The sequence below is a fragment of the Rhinatrema bivittatum genome, chromosome 6, assembly GCF_901001135.1.
Source record: "Rhinatrema bivittatum chromosome 6, aRhiBiv1.1, whole genome shotgun sequence".
In the NCBI taxonomy this organism is placed as follows: domain Eukaryota; kingdom Metazoa; phylum Chordata; class Amphibia; order Gymnophiona; family Rhinatrematidae; genus Rhinatrema; species Rhinatrema bivittatum.
Window position 1 is genome coordinate 24,576,891 of NC_042620.1, and position 16,042 is coordinate 24,592,932.

At 42.3% G+C, this 16,042-nt stretch overlaps 1 long non-coding RNA gene across 1 annotated transcript in view; it reads left to right on the forward strand.

The window, feature by feature from the left end:
• Positions 1-4,559: 4,559 nt before the first annotated feature.
• LOC115093182 overlaps positions 4,560-16,042 on the forward strand; it is a 55,075-nt gene continuing 43,592 nt past the window's right edge. Inside the window, exons 1-2 of the long non-coding RNA XR_003857199.1 lie at positions 4,560-4,661; positions 12,367-12,464. This is a non-coding gene — a long non-coding RNA (uncharacterized LOC115093182). The remainder of the gene's footprint in view (positions 4,662-12,366; positions 12,465-16,042) is intronic.

Consider the following 16,042-nt stretch of genomic DNA (forward strand, 5'->3'; position numbering starts at 1 on the left):
TGTATTACTTCTCTAATGTATTTATTTTGTTTTTATTTATTTATCCATTTATATATTCTGCAACTTCTAAAAATAATTCTTATTCAGCGGGATTTATTTATTTTTATATACCGACATTTGATCTGAGATATCACATTGGTTTACATTCAGGTACTGTAGGTATTTCCCTATCCCTAGAGGGCTTGCAATCTAGATTTGTACCTGAGGCTGCAGGGTAAAGTGACTTGCCCAAGGTCACAAGGAGCAACAGCAGGACTCGAACGCTGGTCTCTTGGCTCATAGCCCACTGCTCTAACCACTAGGCTATTCCAAGAAAAGAAAATGCAAATATATAACCTAACAAATAAGTTATGCCAATTGCCAATTAACAAGGTTCTCAGACCTGAGGAGTGCAGATAGGCCTAATGAATGTTCATCGTGGATACCGTGACACATTCCCCGGGTTATGCACTTCTGCTTTAATGCTTATACCCATAGCAATGAAATTCCCTTCCTAACAATTTCAACAAGCAACCATTAGGATCTTCTGAGCTAGGGCTTGGAAATATGTTGGTGGCTGAATTAGCTTTTGCAAACAGAAGTCATCCACATCTCCGTACACTGAAGTTTCTTTCCATACAGTCATTGCTGTACTCTTGCCATGAATAATAGATAAAGTGAAATCTTACTATGGGATTCTAATTGCATTACGTAGTTTTAAGAATGATGCCAGAAATACATACAGCAGTTGACATGAATCTTTGAAGGGATTCAGGCTCTCTGGAGAAGAAGTGCCTTAGGCTTGTTTGGAATTTAAGCCTGTGCACTCACTGTCATTCAGTTAGAATTAAAAAAAAAAAAAAAAAAAGTGAGGCTGAATCCGACCCAGAACTGCACTAGCCAAATACTGCCCTGGGAAATTGAACTTGCTAACGAGCCTTCAAATTAGCAATGAAAAAGATATTTAAACCTGGAACACAAACAGAACAATCAAGTTCTTTTATTTTGCTGGAAGATTTCTTTATTGACTTTAATTTGTCTTGACCGGCATCTGAAGTCTGTGAGAACATGTTTTGCTCTCTTTTCATTTTATAACAGGAGCCATCTCGTTGAGCCAGCCCAGCGGCTGGGTGGTAGAGCTGCCCACACTGCCGTGCCTGGCTTTAATTGCTAGCTCTGGTTTTCTGCCTCCTAAAGCCCGCTGGGGCGCTCGGGACACACTGCAGGGGCACCCTCACGGCTTCCGGAGGGTCCCGGCGCAACAGAGAAGGCACGTCAGGCCCACAGCTCAGCCACAGTTTGTGGCTCCTGGACAAATGAACTGTCATTGTAAATGGTCGTGATAATTTAAGAGGGACAAAAAAATAAAAAAAAAATAGGGACAAAACCCAGGCCAGAAATAAATGAGGGCTCACAGAACTGCAGCCCAAGAAAGGCAGGGTTCGATTAAGCTGAAAGCCCAAAACAACAGGAGGAGACTCTCAGGGCCAGAAACAAATAAGTAATAAAAGGCTGTCTCCCTAGAGCTGGTCTGACTGGTCTGTTATTCTGTATTATAAATGAAATGTCGCACAGTAAGGGGTAAACTTCAAAAGCGTTGCTCGCACTAAAAGGCCCATATACGCAAGCATCTGAGTCACGAGTAAGCGACGTGTACGTTAAAAGCTGCTAATTATGCATGTGTATGCATGTGCTCGAGCAAAATTAAAGGGGGGGTGGGGCATGGCTGGGGCATGGATGTTCTGGGGCGGGGGGGGGGGGGGGGCCCACAGGTACACGCCTATATATCCATATTTTGAAGCTGGAAGCCGCGTATATATCTACTGCTGCTCCTGACGAGGTGTTCGCCTGAATAAATCTCTTTTTAGGCCTTTTTTAAGCATTTTTTAAGCATTCTCTTAATCTCAAACTCAATATCTAAGCTTTGATCTCCAGGACGGTCCACCACTTTGTATAATTACTCCTATTAAGTTATTATTATTTATTTTTCCAAGTTCTTTTTACCCTGTTCATTGTAAGACATTATTCTTTATAATGTCAATCTATTGTTGTAATGTAAACCGAAGTGATTAGTAACTTTGTTACCAGAACTTCGGTATATAAAACTGTTAAATAATAATAATAATAACGACAGGGCGAGGAGTCTGGGTCAATGGGGAGAACGAAGGCTGAAGAACCAGAGGGGTCTGGATGACCTCGAGAGAGACTGAGCAAACCGGTGCAGTACTGGGTAAAACTGGGAATGCCCTGCGCCTGAGTATATTTTAAAATCCACCGACTTGCACACTTTAAAGCCTACAAAGGCCTAAGGCAGATATGTGAAGTACACTGGCTCGAGTAACTGCTTAAAATTAGGTGCACACATACTCGCTGCGGGCGTATTTTAAATCGCACCACGCGCATGATTTAAAATTCCGGTGTCAGTCCTCTTGCGTACGCATACGCACGTGTGTGGGTGGGTGCCCGCACGCTTGTTTTGAAGTTACCGTCTAAGGATTTGATGCAGCAAAGGGGACTGAGTCATGAGGTAACAAGGACTGGACCTGCTCATGTTTTGCACATATGCATATTCATAAAATGTCTGAGTACCCAACTTAAGGCCTCATTTATTAAGCATTTTTCCCATAGACACAAAATGGGAGAAAAGTGTTAGTACAATAGGAGCAGATTTTATAATCTGCGCGTGCGGGGTACATTTCTGCGCGCTACCTGGCGCGCACAAATGTACACCTGATTTTATAACACGTGCGCGCTGCTGCGCGCACGTGTTATAAAATCCGGTGTCAGCGCACACACGGGGGTGCACACTTGTGCAACTTGCATGCGCTGAGCCCTAGGGGAGCCCCGATGGCTTTCCCCGTTCCCTACAAGGCCGCTCCGGAGTTCCCCTCAGAGAGGCCTCAGAGGGAACTTTCCTTCCACTCCCCCCCCCACCTTCCCCTCCCTTCCCCTATCTAACCCACTCCCAGCCCTACCTAAATCCCCCCTACCTTTATTTCAGGAGTTACGCAAGCATAACTTGCGCGGGCCGGCCAGCTGCCGGCGCGCCATCCCCCTGCACGGCTGCTGTGCCGGAGGACTCGGTCCCCGCCCCCGGCCCCGCCCCATTCCCGCCCCTTTTTCAAAGCCCCGGGACATAGGCGCATCCCGGGGCTTGTGCTCATCGCCGAGCCCATGCAAAATAGGCTCGGCGTGTGCAGGAGCAGGTTTTCAGGGTTACACGCGTAGGTTACGCGCGTAACCCTTTGAAAATCTGCCCCTTAGGGTAGATAGGTAGAAAGAAAATATATTTACCTGTGCCCTGATGCTATCCTTCTCCCTGGGCTCTGTGGTGCTTGTGTTCCTTCTCCATTGGGTCTGAGAGGGCAGTGAAAGTGCTGGCCTGCTTGTATTTTTTTAAATTTAGAGGGAGTATCCGATGTTGCTCCGAGGCTGGGAGCATGGCCGCATTTTTTAAATTTATTTTTTAGGTCCGGGCCCAGGCAAAGCAAGTTTGCCTCAGCGTCTTCATACCACGATTTGAAATGGAAAGCAGCATCTGCCACGAGTCAGGGGGGTGGGGCAGGCCGCATTTCAGGTAGGTGGAGAGAGGAGTCGGGAAGCTGGAGTGGGCGGCCGGCGAGTGCCACAACTGCTCCGAGGCTCCCGACATGTGCCAAAAGCATCCTGCTGAAGTGAGTGGGAACTCCCACTGGCACGGAGCATGGGAGGAGCCAGAGCGGGCAGCAGAGGTGAACGCTGTCACCGCTCAGGGTCTCCCCTGCAGCCCCTGGGCCTGCTGAATAAAAAAATTCAAAAATCACACAAGTGGCCCAGATGGCAGCGGCTGCCACTACGTATGTACCACCACAACATAGGGGGTTCCACATGGTGCCGTGAGCCTTGGGACATCTCCTGGTGCATTGCTAATGTGAAGGCCCCCACTGATGTCATCAGTGATATCAGCGGCTGACTAATAGAATGCCTGACGGCTGTTTTTATATTTAAAATAAAAGATTTGGCCAATTCTAAAGTTTTAAAACCTGGAGATTTTGATGGGCAGCTCCCACATAAGTTTCAAACCTAAATATATACACTGATATGCCCGATGGCAGGGAATGGCAGAGGACCATTAAAACTTTAAAAAATGGTACTTTTGTTGGTGTTTTAGAGAGAAAGCATTTTTTTTTTTGAGAAAATTGATTTCATTTTATTTTAAATTCTGTCCCTGTCAATCATGAAAAATGATGTCCGCCAGCTAAAGCATCAGGGTGGTAATAACCAGAGAAGCTGTTTCCAAGGGACTCCATGACAACAGAGCCTTGTCCAGAAATTATAAAAGTGAGAAGGCAGCGTAACTTTATTTTTTCTGTAGCCAAAGTGCTTTTGAAAGCAACTTATTTGTTTAGTTATACCAAAGTGAAAGATTACTAAAAATACTTCTATCCCTAATATTCATGACCTGGTTGGTTAAAATTGAAATATATGTTTTCAGTTGAATGAAATAGATAGGAACCATACTATTTTGTGACGTGACATCATCAGGCGTAGGAATTCTCTGTAAAATGCATAGCAGTGACAGTTTAGAGAATACTGTGGGAGTCCTAAGCTGGTCTTCGGAGGGAGAGGACCTGAGGCTGACTCTGACTGCGCAGAGGCCTAGTGAAAGCACCAAAAACTTGAGAAGTAGCTAGGGAACACTGGTGAGTGAATGTGACCCCAGTAATTAATAGTAAGACCAGGAAAAAGGTAGGAAAAAGTGTTTGGTATATTAAATGAATTTTTAATACAACCGACTTGCACACTTCTTTGGCAACATTGATAGCTGTCTGACTGAAAAGGAATAAATTAGATATTGATAGAGAATTTGCAAAAGGTTAGTATTTATGGACATACTATTTAAGGAATAAAAGGATAAATCTGATATGGATAAATCAGTTCCTTAACTTAAAGAAGGATAAATCTGATGTGCATAAAACCAGTGCCTTAACTTAAAAGAGGATTAAGCTGGTATACATAAACCAGTACCTCCATATACTATTTTATGGTGATTCGAAAATTGAAATTGTTTTTGCCCAAGAATAATTATTAAAATAAGGTAAAAAAATACTATCAACTTTGAAAAATAGGGCATACCCATACAGGTAGATTTTTAAAACCTACACGCGGCCAAGCTAGTAGATACGTGCGTGACTTGGAAGTACGTGGGCCATGTGGATTTTAAAAGGCCCACAGCCATGCACGAATCTCCCGGTATGCACATGAAAAATGTTTTAGGAAAAAGGGGCGGAACATGGGCATGGTCTCGGCAGGGCATGGGTGGGCCAGGCCTGCATCATCAAGTCTGTTACGAGCACAAGCGCACACCAGGATCCCACAACTGCATAACTTGCTTCTGCTATGGACTGTGTTTAAGCAGTTTAATTAAAAAAAAAAAAACGGGTAGTCAGCAGGATGTTAGGGATTGGGGCTAGTAGGATAAAAGGGAGGTAAGTTAGGTAGGGGGTTTAGGAAGTTTGCTATTTTCCTGGGGAAAACTGGGAGGGAACTGGGAAATAGGTCGAATGCCTCGCCGCTCGAACCTACCAAAATTCCACCTCCCTTACACTATCCACATGGCATTCGTGTGCACATGCGCGCGTCAATATAAAATCATGCGTGCATGTACGTGCGAGTAGCCGATTTTATAACTTGCGTGCATAAGTGCGCATATGTTATAAAATCAGAGCGTCCATGTGTGCATGCCAGCAAACGTGCACATGTGCACACGTGCGTCAGTTTTAAAAATACTCTCTAAGTAGGTCTGTGAGTGATGAAAACATTTCTGAGAGAGATCTGAGTTTTTCTGTATTGCCTGATGCTAATTAGTTTTTCAAGCAAGATTTTACACTAATGTTGCTAAGCAAATAATCTCCCCTCTGAAGAAGTTAGGGAATGTAATTATTCTTTAATTTGATTAGCTAGTAAATCTTATTGTTCACTAAGGATCCAGTCACACACAATAGCAAGACACTAGTTAGGGAAAGAGAAAATTAGTAACAGGGATATAGTTTTCTTTTATTGATTTTTTTTAGAGTAGTAGGTAATATAACAAATGACATGGTTAAAAAGGATTGGATAAGTTCTTGGAGGAGAAGTCCATTACCTGCTATTAATTGAGTTGACTTAGAAAAACCTCATTGCTAGATGCAGATTAGTTGAACTTTCCAGTTGATTAAGTGCCAAGTAATGGGGCTTTTACTGATTTTACTTTAATGAAAACAATCAAAAATATGTTTTTGACAAACAGTGAGGCCAAATCTGAAACCTGGCTGTCTTACTGCAGTAGTTTCTCTTCTGCAAAATAAAATGGTCATGGGGAGTATCAACTTGCACTGTAAGATTATTGCGGTTTAGCTGGGAGCACACATTCTCTGGGTAGAGTAAAGCTTCTGAAAGCAATACGTGCGGCTAAGGACTTTCTAATAATTAACATTTGGAAAGTCCATAGTGAGGCCAAATCTGAAACCTGGCTTGCCATTACTAGCAACGGTAACATGGAATAGACTTAGTTTTTGGGTACTTGCCAGGTTCTTATGGCCTGGATTGGCCACTATTGGAAACAGGATGCTGGGCTTGATGGACCCTTGGTCTGACCCAGTATGGCATGTTCTTAGGTTCTTAAGAGATGGACTAATTGCACTAATCCTGAGGACTGTGAGAAACCCCAGATCCCGCCCGCAAACACAAGAATCGCTAACCTCGATCTACAAGCACCTAAAGCATCTCAGCTTCAGGGTAACCTCATAAATCCATGAACACCAGCAAGTAAACAAGCTCCACCCCATCTTCAAGTGAATGAAGAAGACAAAGTAAGTGTGTGCACACAACTCTATGGGACATTGTATACTAGTAATTAAAAACACCTAATAGTATTTGATATCAGGAGACATATAAGCACATCATAGAATAAGATTCTATACACTTAGGGCTGGATTTTAGGGCATACATTTGTGCGTGCAACCCGGCGCGCACAAATGTACGCCCAATTTTAGCCGCTGTCTCAGAGGCCTCTGGCCCCGCCCATGCCCCACACTGCCCCTCCCCACCTACGCCCCATCCCTTTAGTAAAGCCCCGGGACTTAGACGCATCCCAGGGCTTTACGCGCGTCGCCGGGCCTTTATAAAATAGACCCGGCACGTGTAACCCCCCCTCTGGATTTACGTGCGTAGGGCTTTTAAAATCCGGCCCTTAGTGAAAGCTATGCTTACCTGTATTTTGTAGTCTTGTAGTCTGCTGGTGCTCCTGGAAAACAAAAGATTTCAACAAAGCATCAGTTTTTAAAAATGCAGATAGGATACACATATCCCCCGTTCCCTCCCAGGCCGCTCCATCCCGAGGCTTTACGCACGTCGCTGGGCCTTTTTAAAACAGGCCCGATGCGCGTAACCCCCCCATGCGCGTAAATCCTCTGGCTTTTAAAATCAGCCCCATATATAGCAGCACATGCATGGATGGTTTAAGTGAAAAGTCATAGTACTTATCTATTATCTATATAAATAAAATTTAAAATAGTTTGGATGTAATCGATAATCTCAGAAATTACTGCACCAATTGCTTTCAAATTTGGATACAACCTTGCTTTCACTTTCGGCAAGGTTCTTCTCTATCTAGATTACATAGATGTCACATGGTTACAGAGAAAAACATGTTTTTACATGTGTGTTGGGAAAACAGCGACATCTGTTGGACAGACATGCAACACATGCTATCTACTTTGGGAAATGAAGCTGCTGTACTGCGCATGCGTGGGCGGGAGCGCACGTCAGCCACAGCGGGACCAACGGCGCTGGGAGGAGCAGCAGTGGTGCATGTCAGGCACAGCAGGACCAACATGGCGCTGGGAGGAGCAGCAGTGCTGCATGTCAGGCACAGCAGGACCAACATGGCGCTGGGAGGAGCAGCAGCGGCGGACCGGTGGCGATATCGGGCATGGAGGTGTCGGCCGGCTGAACTTTGACACCTGGGAGGAGCTGCGGCGGCGATCTGGTACGGGTCACGTGCACGACAGGGAGGGATCCTCGCTGACCTCATGTCTTCGGGAGCGGGCCGCGCAGAACCGCACAAGAGGGAGAGGGATGGGGGGTATCAGCTGGGTGGGCATTGCGAGCGGGAGGGGATCAGAGTCAGGGAAGGAGATTCAGAGAGGGTGCGGTGTCACTGACAAAAGGGTAGGGAGTAGGCGGGGAGAGGTGACAGTGAGGGGAGGGAGAATGAAGGCGGCGGTGAGTGTCAGGGGAGAGACACAGAGGGGAGAGGTGAGTGTGAAGGGTGAGAGTTGGAGTGGGGGCAGGGGAGTGAAGGGGGGGTTAGTGACCAAAGGGGGAGGGGTGAGTGTGAGGGGAGGGAGTTGGAGTGGGGACAGGGGAGGGAAGGGGGAGTCAGTGGCCAAGGGGGAGGAGGATGTGTGACTGAGGTAAATGAGCAAGGGGGAGGGGGGGGAAAAGAACCTGACTCTAAATGAAAGCTATGAGTCGTCATGTTGGGCAGGCAAACACCTAGTAGAGATAAATATCTTTGGCTTCTAAGTTATTCTATATTTATATGGATATATTTATATGGATATATTCTTTACCATTATTTACAAGGATTATAAAAGTCTTCATGAGACCTATGATAAAATTTAAATGGGTGTTTGCTCACTCAAGGTGGTTTTCTAAGTTTATGATAAACCACAAATAAGTGAATCCAAAACAACTCACCCATTTTATTTATGAGGTCTCTTGAGTAACAAAGTGATCAAGTCTCCTATATTTATTTATTTATTTATTTATTTATTTATAACTTTTTATATACCGAGGTTCAATTAACAGGATTAATTATCACTTCGGTTTACATTACAACCTGCAAAAAACAACAGTGACAAAGACTTGTCTTACATTTTAACAAGGTAGAAAAAAACCTGGATAACATAACTCGGGTGAAAAATAGGTAACATGGTAACTTGGGTGAAAGCAGGTAAAGGATCGGATGGTAATCATGGCTTGGGAGAAAGCCGGGAACTTAATTGTGGGGGATTCTGAGAGCCTCATAAAGAGAGAGGTAACCTAACAAAGCGGACTAAGACCATGGCGGAAAGGAGAGGTTATGAGAAAGCTTGTTATATTCTGCTATATGTATGGCTCTCAATATGTTCTGCAGTAAAATCCCTGCATCTACCCAATATTTCAAATAAGAAACCCCCACTGGTGTCCCTCTCCAATTTCACTGGCCTCCCGATTCCCCCTTAATTTTAGGAGCCCCCACCAAATGTAAAAGTGGCAGAAGTGATCTTCAGTTGTTCCTGAAATGCTGATGCCAAAGGTCAACATGGCACCAGCTGAACCCAGGCATGTTATAAAATCAGAGCATCCACGTGCGCACCAGGAGCCGCTCGCACATGGACACACGCGCACGGGTCTTAAAATTGATCCCTAAGTCAACTTGATTAATAGCATTTAATGGACTTCTTCTCCAAGAACTTATCCAAACCTTTTTTTAAACCCAGTTATATTAACTGCACTAACCACATCCTCTGGCAACAAATTCCAGAGCTTAATTGTGTGTTGAGTGAAAAAGAATGTTCTCCGATTTGTTTTAAATGTGCTACTTGCTAACTTCATGGAGTGCCCCCTATTCCTTCTATTATCCAAATGAGTAAATAACCAATTCACATTTACCCATTCTAGACCTCTCAAGATTTTATAAACCTCTATCATATTCCCCCTCAGCCGTAGTTAGGCTGCATTTTTACTCTGTGCTGTATTTATGTTGACGCCACCTAGGGTTTATCTCAAATTTGTGCAGCTAAGAAATGGAAATAAATACATGGTAACATGAACTAAGCAAGAATGCCATTAATTTCTGCATGTATCAAAGAAAACTGGCCCTACCCTATTTACCATTTTGCAGGTAGGAAAAATCTGCTTCTGTACTGAATACAACCTGAAAGTTAGACCTTGGCAAAAGACGCAAGAAGAGCATTTACAGTGCGTACAGCACTTCATATCATTCTGAACAAAAATCAGGTTTTAAGGGTAAAAGTTCAAAAGTATATAGAGCAGATCCCAGCTATTCATGAGCAGATAGTAAATAAGCCAATGCTGGCACCACCCATACGGGGGAAAAATAAAAACAATCCTATGGACTTTCCAAATGTTAATTATTAGAAAGTCCTTAGCCGCACGTATTGCTTTCAGAAGCTGTACTCTACCCAGAGAATGTGTGCTCCCAGCTAAACCGCAATAATCTTACAGTGCAATCTGATACTCCCCATGACCATTTTATTTTGCAGAAGAGAAACTACTGCAGTAAGACAGCCAGGTTTCAGATTTGGCCTCACTGTTTGTCAGAAACATATTTTTGATTGTTTTCATTAAAGTAAAATCAGTAAAAGCCCCATTACTTGGCACTTAATCAACTGGAAAGTTCAACTAATCTGCATCTAGCAATGAGGCTTTTGGGTTTTTTTTTTCCTTTCCTGCTGCCAAGAATGTACAAACAGCGTGCTGACCAGCATTTTAGTATAAGATCCAAAAACCCAAAAAGTGCAAGAATGAAGACAATCAACACAAAGAAAAAATCTGCGAAGAAACATCTTGATTTGATCAAGTGAGATTTTTTTGTTTGTGTTGATCAGCATTTTAGTGCATGGTAGGTTTTCTTTGCTCTGCCTTGTGCTCTGGGTCTACACCTACATTGCCTCCTTCCCTCTGTGTTCCCAGCAAGGAACCGGAAGACAAGGGGCTGGGGGATGGATCAGGGCGCAGAAGAGTATTGCTCTGCTCCTCTCTGCTCACGCTAGCATTACCCGCTTCCCTCCTGTTCCCTGCAGGTGCCTGCATAGAGAGCAGGAAGCAGGGGGCTGGCTCCCAGGTAACCAGCATATTCAATGAACTAGCATGGATGCCATTCAATTAACTGGATCCATGCATGCTGAATAACAGAGCTTTTACTTTTATTTATTTATTTATTTAACACTTTTCTATACCGACCTTCATGAAAAATTTCATATCAGATCGGTTTACATGTAACAAAGGGTATAACTTAAATAAGAACAATTCACTAGAAGCGGAAGTTACATATAACAAGGGTAGATAACTTGGAGGCTAGGCTAGTCAGGATAAAGGACAGTGTAACTGAAGAGAACTAGAAAAGGCAATGAAACAAAAGAAACGGCGGCTTAATTATAATGTCTAAACATGGCAGGGCGTTAGCCAGGAAAGCAGAGTCCTGTCCGGTTGACAATTAATGGCTTAGAAAGTTAGGGGAAGGCCTGGAGGAAGAGCCAGGTCTTTGCATTGCATACCCAAGCTACTGACTGTGATGGCACCTGAAAATTCAACTATCAAGTTTAAGCATAGATTAAATCATTTGGGAATGATTTTTACAAAGAGACATCGCTCTACTTTGATATTGTTAAAAAAAAAAAAAAGATTTAGCAAAGTATGAGGCATATTTAACTGCAATTCCCGACTCGGTGCTTTCTACCTGGCTGCGCCAGGTGCTTGGACTTGTCTTCCTGAACTGGTGCATCATGCTTCCTCTTTTGCTGTGTTTAAATCTCATCTAAAGAGCCACCATTTGAAACTCCTTTTAATTCTTATGCCTGATTGAATGCTTTTAGTCTTGCTAACTAACTTTCTTTTCTTTTTAACTATTGTCTTGAAATGCCTCAAGTCTTTTGTCCTGAATGTTTGATAATTAGATTGTAAGCAGGGACTGTCTTTTGTGTTTCTACAGCGCTGCGTACATCGTGTAGTGCTACACAAATGTTAAGTAGTAGTAGTAGACTGCTGGAAATAGAAAAACCCATACGATAACTCTTAACAACAGTTTGCAGCTTGTGTCTGGCTGTATCCACTCAAAACCCATTCACCCATTTCTAGTTCTTAGAGGGATGTGCAATGAGATTTTTTTTCATTTTGCTTTCGTTTTCTGCCATTTTTGGTCTTTGGGTTTTTTTTAGGTTTCTTAGAATTTTATATTGAATATCTCAGTTAAGTTAGCCAGATAGCTATATCACGTAAATCTCTTATAAAATAGCAGTATACTTGCGTACCCCTTGGTCCTACCCAGGAATGCCTCTAGACTACTCCTTTTTCGCACAGTTAAATGTGGTCATGAAATTGAAAATACACTTGTACTTTTGATGTTTTATAAAATGCCTGTATGCAAGTACAAGGCACTAATGTCCATATATTCTAATTTTATGTGCATAACTCCTTTGGAAGTTTACTCTGGTTATGAGATATGCTGCCCTGTAAAATATTTCCTAGTTATATATCCATGTTATATGCTGCTGTTGATTCTTTGCCTTCAATGTCTGTATCCAATTGAGATATGTATAACTCTTCTGAGTGTTGTGCAACCAATTTGTGTTTTTATAGTTCGGGCTTTTTCTGGGATGAGAACCCCTATCTGTTGAGAACCGAAGATACATTTGGAGCAGCTCCCTCAGAACAAAATGGTTCATCACATGGAATGGGTAGGAGAACTGGTCATAGCCATAATGATTATGCCTTGATTTGGATATAAAGCTGGTCAATGATATTTCAAATAAGTGCGGGCTTAACTTCATATTTATGCAAAATAATCATAAATCTCATACTTTTGAAGGTTATTATAGAGTACTGTATGTAATTTTATAATATTATACTGTAGGAACCCTAGGAGACTATTTATTAAAGAGTGTTGAAATGTTTTAAGACATGTTTTGTCTCACTGTAGTTCCCATGTCCCCTCCCCTCCCTCCCACCTTGAAAATGTCATTTAATAAAGGGCATTAAGCCCTTGGTGAAGCCTGTGTTTGCTGTAACAAATGTTGCTAGCACCTGGCCTACAATCTGTGTGTGAGAGATAGCATGTGTATGTATGATTAAGAGCCTCAGCCTGTTTGTATAAGTAAGAGAGAGAGAGAGAGAGCATGTGTGTCTGTGTGTGACTGAAAACCAGTGTAGATGAAAGAGCATGTAAGTATGTGATTGAGAACCTGTGTGTAAGTGAGAGAAAAAAAGCATGTGTATATGTGAGTGACTGAGAGCCTATGTAAGTGAGAGAGAGAGTATGTGTATATGTGTGTGATTGAGAGTCAGTGAGAGAGAGAGCATGTGTATATGTGTGTGATTGAGAGCCAGTGTGAGAGAGAGCATGTGTATATATGTGTGAGTGAGAGCCAGTGTGAGAGAGAGCGCTTGTGTATATGTGTGTGATTGAGAGCCAGTGTGAGAGAGAGCATGTGTATATATGTGTGAGTGAGAGCCAGTGTGAGAGAGAGCGCTTGTGTGTGACAGAGAGAGGAGAAAGTTGCAAGCAAACCATCCCCCCTCCTGCAAATTCAAAACAATCTCAGGGCACCAGGATATCAAACGTTCCCAGAGCAAAGCATTTTTTTAATCTTATTTTTCATTACTGGGTCTTTGTGTCTGCTATTTTGAAATATTTTATTGATATCTAGACATTTTTTATATGAGTTTTTATTATTGGATATTCCATTCATCAGCTGTTTTGAAATAATCTGTTCTTTTTGTTAGTATGGTTTTACTGCTACTGATTTTATATTTCTTGATTTGTTTTATAAGGATGGGTGATGTTTCTTTTTTCCTTTGTTACACTGCATACAGAGACTCTGGCTTGTTGCGGTTTCCAGTTCAGTTTTTGTCTGCATGCTTCTAGTTATGCGTTTTGGTCTCTTTATTCTTTGTTAGGTGAGGGTCAGCACATGTGATTCAGGTGAGGTTTTCTGCTGACGTGTAGTTTCTGTGTAGGGCTCTATAGCAGCCTGGCTTGGTCCGTTTTCCTAATAGGAGGTGTATTGGTGTCTTAAGGCCTGGTGTAATATTTTTAGTGTTGCCTTTTCTTAGGTAAGTTGGTTACTGAGTGCTGGAAATTGGAGTTTTGGTGTGGGATGTTTGCATAAACAGTAATTTCTGTTCAGACTGAGTACTTATCTTTCCCTTGTGTCATTCTTAAGAATAAAAATAATACTGGACCTTTATTTTTTATTTCCGCCAAGAATTGTAATGAGCAGTGTGTCACACATGTGAGCGAGGACTGTCAGGGGTGTCACGATGGGGAAAAGGTTGAGAACCACTGGTGTATAAAATAGAGGGCAGATAGAGAAACAATAAATAAACAAGATCTTGAGGGGAATGGCCACAGTAAAAGGTAAATAGTAAATGTTTTCATTTAAACAAGAATATTTAAGCTCTCAGTCCAAGTAAAACTGAAGTAGGATTAATATGGGGGAAGACAAAGTGACTAAGGGCATTTATTAGGGGATGTGGAGGGAAAATGTTTTCCCTTCATTTCATTTTTTCACTTCAGGTGGGTTCTTCTCTTTGTGCTCCAATTTGCTTAATGTTTATTTTAGTTTTCAATTACTGAAATAAAAAAAACCCCCAAACTATTAAATAAATAAAAAAGAACCTGTGCTTTACCTCCTCAACCTGGTGCCAAAACAGCAAAATCATCCCATTCTGGGCCTTTCCAACAAGCCCCTCCTACCAGCCCCACCCCCACCCCTGGATTCTTACCACCTTCCTGGGGTCTGTAAAGTGAAAAATATAAAAAGGAGTCGCTCGCTCCTGCCCTATCAGGTCCCTGTTGTGCTGCATCGTGAGAAGCTTTAAGCTGTGCGTAACTTTACGAAATCAGTAACTGTGAAGAAATACAGCCCTTCCTCTGAGAAGGCAAATATGAGACAAAGGGCCCCCTTACAAGAAGGACTGAACAGATTTATGAATGGGGCAAGCATGACTTGTGCCGCCGTTCTGGCACTGCTAAATAATGCCAGAAGGTTGCATTTCATTAAACTCTGCACCAAGCATCCAATGCATGCAGGTGAAGAAAAAGGGGACATTTTCAGCACCAATCAATGCTTCTTATGATGCAGCATGCCAATTGTACTACAGGGGTTCCCAATTAATCCTGAAATGTACTGCTGTTGGGAGCCCAGGGGAAGATTTGATTTGATTGCCTGTAGAAACCTTCCTTTGAATGGCAGTCTGGTTTTTGGGGGGGTTTTTTGCATAGATTGAGTCTACCCTGACACACTGTCTCACTTACTAAAGCTTGTGAAATTGCTGTCTGTTTATCCTGTCCCCAGATAATGGGATGCATTGGTGGCACTAATCATAGTGCCAGCACTAACAGCTAATTTGGCAAATGTATTTGAATAGCACGCAGCCTCATTATATTAGCAGCAGATGCTACATTTGTCAAGGGCTAAAATATTCAGCCAGGCACACCACCATGCAATCTGAGGCTAACACTGGGCTGGGCTGAACCACAATCATATACAGGCCCCAAAATATATTTGGGCATAAGAAGATATAACAGAGTTTAACAAAAAAAAAAAAAGAAAGTTGACATTTTAGAGCGATAGACAATAAGGATTGTTTTAATTGGCACAAGAGAATAAAATGAGACCTGAACTTCTTCAGAAACACTATTTCCTATCCAAGAAATGTCTTTCAATGGGAAGTTCAGCAGAAGCCATGCTGATTGTGGAGAGAAGTGGATTCTGTGCAAGATGTGACGCCTTGTTCTGGAACCAACGCGAGGCACTGTTAGATAGGAGTCCTCAGCACCCCGGACAATATTTGCTCACAATTGCAAAGCTACGCGCTCTTGAAAGCTTATGTTTAACATCTTTGTTTCATTTTCGTTTTTCGCCAAAGGTACCACAACCTAAAAAATATGCATAAATATTTATATCTATAGCTAGAGCCATAAAGAATATATTTATTCGGCACCCTGCTATGCAAAGTTGCTCAATTATCTGGATACAATCTGAATATTACTAATCTGAACAACTGTTATCTATCTCATAAAATGTATGTAATACCTAAAATATCAATATATGCATCGTTTTAGTATACTCTTCAAAATTAACTAAAACCATATATTTTACAGTTGTGACCAGCGCTGCTAATTTTCCCAAGAATGTCCTTCCCAAAAAGTTTTAAGTTTCCCCAAGCTGCCTGCATTTTATTTATTTAGTTTTTTTGGCCAGCTTTTATTTATTTAGCCAGCATTTGGCCAGCATTTTATTTATTTAGTATT